The 5333-nt window shown below is 36.8% G+C and overlaps 1 pseudogene; it reads left to right on the top strand.

Moving 5' to 3' along the window:
- Positions 1-5125, top strand: part of LOC102482993 (putative arginine--tRNA ligase, mitochondrial pseudogene) — a 16704-nt pseudogene extending 11579 nt beyond the window's left edge.
- The last annotated feature ends 208 nt before the right edge of the window (positions 5126-5333 follow it).

Below are 5333 nucleotides of genomic sequence, written 5' to 3'. Positions count from 1 at the left end.
CTCCCTGTTGTTGTCGGGGGAGACAAAAACCCCATAGAAAAAAAAAAAAAAAAAAAAAAAAAAAAGATACAAGATTCCTTAGCAAAATATTTGTAAAATCGTAATACATCATGATCAAGTAGAGCTTCTTCCCAAATGTACCAGAAGATTTAACACTCAAAATTCAATATAATTAACTGTATTGTTATAATAAAGTTAAAAAAAAATTTGATCTTTCAATAGACACAGAAAAATAATCTGGCAATATTTATTACTCATTTATGATTTTTAAAAGTAATAAGACCTTCAGAAAGGTAGAAAGGGAAGCTAATATCTCAATCTGATAAAAGGCATATAAAAAAACCTACAGTAAATATCAGACTTAATAATAAAATACTGAATTTTATTCCTCTGAGAGTAAGTCCAAGGCCAAAAACTCCTACTTTTAAAATCCAATTTTTACTTAGCAATGTATTTAAGGTTCTATTTACCCAGGAAAGCAATAAAAATAGAAGACAAATAGAATGGGATAAAGAAAAGATCTTAAGAAACTCACAAAACTATAATAAATGATTAAGTGAATTTAAGAAAAATCTCTGGATATGAGTTTAATGTGTAAAAAATCCATTTTATTTCTTTGTAATAGCAACAGACAAGTTGAAATTTTAAAAATGCCACTTACAACAGCAGAAAAACTATGTATACATAAGGATAAATTTAACAAATTATGTCCAAGAACTTCTTGGTAAAAATTATTTTTAAAAATGCAGAGAAAAATTAAAGATAATCCTAAATAAATGGTCTTCAACAAGGTCATGAAAAATGTGTATTATAGAAATACTGTGTAGGGATTTCCAAAAAGTTTTGCACCAAAGTTAACTCCAAATGGACCATCAAGTTAAGCCTAAAATCTAAATTTCTAGAATGAAATAGGAGAAATACTTTAAGAACTGAGGTTAGACAATAAGATGAGGTACACTTCCATTGACTAGCAAACTGAAAGGAGGTCAACAACTTCATAGGGTAAAGCTATCTTGTCAACACTGGACTTTTCAGTTGAAACAGAAATGAACTTTTCTGGGGCCAGCAGGTGGCGTGGTGGTTAAGGGCGCTGGACTCCCACATGGCTGACCGTGGTTTGAGTCCCAGACCTGGAGGCTTGCTTTCTCACTTTCTCTCTCTCTCTCCTTCCCTTTATTTATTTATTTATAAATAAATAAATAAATAAATAAATAAAATAAACAAATAAAGTTAAATAAAATAATTCTAAAAAAAAAAGAAGGAAAAGAAAGAAAGTTTTCTTGCTCCAGCTGCCATTGTTCAAGAAGAGCATCACCATGTGTTGCTTGAGGCACATGCGTGGTCCAGGGTCAGTTTCCAGCTCAGTCTAAACAGGCCATGCTTAGTGGATTACACCTGTGAGCCTAGCTGGCTGGGAGGCTGAGTCAGAAAGAACAGAAAGATCACAAAGTGTGAGGCGATGAGACCTAAGATATCCTCTAAGATATCCTCCTCCCTCCCTCCCTTTCCCCTCTCTCCGTATCTTTTTCTGTCTCTTTTCTGTGCTCTTTCTCTCATAAAGAAAAAAGATACATTTATCATGTTTAAATTACCAATTTCTTGACCTCAATTACTTGAAGCCAAGTCTTAATATAATAAAGAATCAAAAAAAAAATCTATAAATATTAATGTATTATTTCCCAAGGTTATTATTATTAATGACCTCAAATGCAAATCTTTTGGTATAAGACTAAATGTATAATTACCTAAAATAAGTAAATACACACACACACACACACACACACACACACACACACACACATATATATATAAAATAGGAAATTTTTTTTTTTTTAAGTAAGAATTCCTTTAAAAAGAAAAATGACAATGTCTGTCATCGGAACATTTACGCTTCCACCCAATAATGGCCGGTGGATCAGAGAAGCACATTCTATCATAGGGAATTGTTCTCAGATCTCCAACTGCGTAGTTGACAGATGGCTGATGGCTGAGTTGCTGCCTTCTGAAATCCATCAACTTATTTATGTCAAGGCTACACCTCCCACAGGATGTTCCCAGACCACTGAGCATCACAAGGACACTATACATGCTCATTCCTGAGAAATGTAAGGCTTCTCTAACAGGTCACTTTGCATGAGGATCCCCAGGTGGTCCCATCAAATCTTCCTTAGAATTGCACTGCAATCCAAGAAGTTTACATAAACCTCCCTCCCTTTCCTATCTTTTGCTTGTGATCAGACATACATGCATCGTGATCAAATGGCTCTCCCAGTTTTGCCTGGCTCCCTCCTCATTTCTCTCACAGGCATTTCCTATAATATACTTTTTTGCACATTTAATCTTGTCTTGCTATGGGCTGAAATAACACCACCTCTTTCTTTTCTCTTTTCCCTTCTCTTCTCTTTCCATTTCATTCCTGAATAATTCAACTTTTTTTCCTTCCTTTTGTTCTCTTCTTTTACTTACTTCTTCTGTTCCTGAATAATTCAATTCTGGAGTCATTTTGTAGGGAAGTAAGTATTTAGACATGAGTGGTGGCCTGAAACCTATTAAGGTATATCTGGAGGTCACTCACACAGTATGAATAAGCAATCTACTTGGGCACATGGCTGACCTAAGCTGGGCTAGAGTGGAGTGAGGAGGGCATTAATGTGGAAGGGGCAGCCTAGTAGGAGAAGTCAGAGCCACAGAAAGAAGACTGTAAATACGAAACAAAGAAAAAGAAAGTAAGAAAGAAAAAATGGGGAGGGATGAAAGAAGTTTACCAGAGAAAGATGCAAGCATATGTGTGTGGGGTGGGGAGGCGTGTTGTGTATGTAAACCCACCCCAACAGTCATGAGCAGTCCAGGCAAAATATCATATCCAGGGATGGGGCCAGCTCAATGACCTAGTGGTTAAGGGAGCTGATGATTAACTACACAGTTCAAATCTTGGCCCTGGTAGCTTAAAAATCACACCAACCATGTGCATGTGTGTCCTCAAAATGCTGACAGAATGGAGAAATGGAGAAAGGACTTTTTAACCATGCCATGAAGAAAGGATGCCCTATTCATTAAAATGTGGGTTGCTTCACTCAGCAATAATAGCTATCCAATGTATATAAAAAAATAAGAATAAGAATAATAAAAAAAAAAAAGGCGGGGACTACTCCTTTGGTGATTAAGAACATTGGCCATAGAAGACTTTGGTTGTAATCCAGCTTTTCCTCTGGTAGAAGATAGACTTCTTTCCAGAGTGTTGGATCTTCCACAAGAAAAGTTGATCAGGTCAATATCTGCAGTTCCAATTTCAGAAAAAAGACAAGATAACTGATTTTCAACTTTCTGTGGATTCTTTATCACCAAATAATGACCATTCAAGATAAGCTATTCAAGTTCATGCCAAGAGACTGGTAGAGAAGCTAAAATGTGACACAGTGGTTAGTGAGGTCAGTGCTGGTCAAGGAACTGTAAATTTCAAAATAAACAGAACTATTAACAAAGACAAATAATTATAGGTCAGTGAAGGTGGCTTAAAATATGGTTTAAAAAGTGAACATTTTTTCTGGTCTTTCACAGAAGAAGAGTGTTTGAATTTAGTTCACCTAATATTGCCAAAAATTTTCACATTGGACATTTGCACTCTACCATCATGGGAAATTTCATAGCAAATCTCAAAGAAGCTAGGACATCAAGTAACAGGAATGAATTACCTTGGAGATCAGAGTGTTCAATTTGGACTTCTGGGAACTGGCTTCCAGCTGTTAGGCTATGAAGGAAAACTCCAGTCCAATCTTTGACAGCATAACATCTCTTTGAAGTTCATGTTCAAGTTAATAAAGAAACAGCAGACAATTGAAGTGTAACAAAATCAGCACACAGATTTTTCCAGTGACTGGAACTGGGTGATGTGCAAGCATTTTCATTATGGCAAAAATGTCAGGACTTGAGCATTGAAGAGTATATTAGGATATACAAGCAACTAGAAGTATACTTTCATAAATATTCAGTAAAATCCTTATATTGTGAAAAATCTCAAGAAGTCTTAAAGTTGCTGGACAGTAAAGGACTTCTATGGAAAACAATAAAGGAACACGTTAGTGAATATTTCTGGGAATGGTCACCCCTCCTCAATATGTAATGCAAAACAATGGGACTTCTCTCTATGCAACCGGCGATCTTGCAGCTGCTATAGATTGAATGGAAAAGTATAATTTTGAAACTATGATTTATGTGGCAAATAAAGGGCAAAAAAAAAAAATGCATTTTCAGCAAGTGTTCCAAATGCTGAGAATTATGGGATATGATTAGGCAAAAAGGTGCCAGGCTGTATCCTTGGGGTTGAACAGGGAATGAAGACTTGAAGAGGAGATGGTACTTTTCTGGACGATGTCTTAATGAGATTCAATTAAGCCTGCTACAGAACATGGCTGTTGTTTTGTTTTGTTTTGTTTTGTTTTGTTTTGTTTGTAGAGGTTTTTCCCATAGGGTGCATGAGCTTGCTTGGGAGAGAGAGAGAGACAGAGAGACAGAAAGAGAGAATGTGAGAAATCACCCTTCTGGGGGGGGGGGGGCTACTTTGGAATCCCTTCTCCATTCTCCTCCTGGGATCTTAGGCACACATGCACATGCACCTGGCGTGAGTTTCAAGTCACTGTGTCTGGTACTCAATTCGTAGTCGGCCCTGTGGGAGTCCAGCGATGTAACCACTGTGCCATGTGCTGATCCCACATGGTTTCTGTTAAGACAGTGAGAGAACTTGAGAACTCTCAGGAGACTGCAGAGAGGGTTGAAGACTTCAGAAGCCTACTCTTATATGATTATCAGTCCAGACGGGATCATGTTTTCCAGAGTTGAGGGGACACAGGAGTCTTCCTATAATATACACAAGCCCGCCTTTGGAGTATGGAAGAGACTTTTGGATATGGTTATCTGAATAACTTCAACACTGTTCCAAGAGTCACAAACTATTTTAATTCTCCAGCACCTTCCCAGTCGTCTGACTGCTGTGGCCTACAAATCAATTTAGATAAAAGACAGTCCTCCAGAAGTGGCTGGGGCCAAACTTCATCTTTTCAAAGTTGTCCATTTTGTTCTAGCCAGTGGGATAAAACTTCTTGGAATAACACCTGTATGTAGAATGTAATATCTAATTAAAATGTCTTTTAGAATGCTAAATGAATTCTAGCAATCTTATTCTTAGATGCCTTGCTGTTAGGAATGGGATTTTAACTGTTTTTCTGTGTCAGAATCAGTGTTTTATTAAATCTACATGACTTATTCGATCTTTATCTTTAAAAAAGAATCATCTGAGTGCCTTCTTACTAAATAGCCGTTTGTAAAGCTGAGTTGAG

Source organism: Tupaia chinensis, unplaced genomic scaffold (genome assembly GCF_000334495.1).
Source record: "Tupaia chinensis unplaced genomic scaffold, TupChi_1.0 Scaffold000014_1, whole genome shotgun sequence".
NCBI lineage: Eukaryota > Metazoa > Chordata > Mammalia > Scandentia > Tupaiidae > Tupaia > Tupaia belangeri.
Note: the sequence above shows the minus strand (reverse complement) of the source record. Positions and strands in the feature narration are given on the sequence as shown.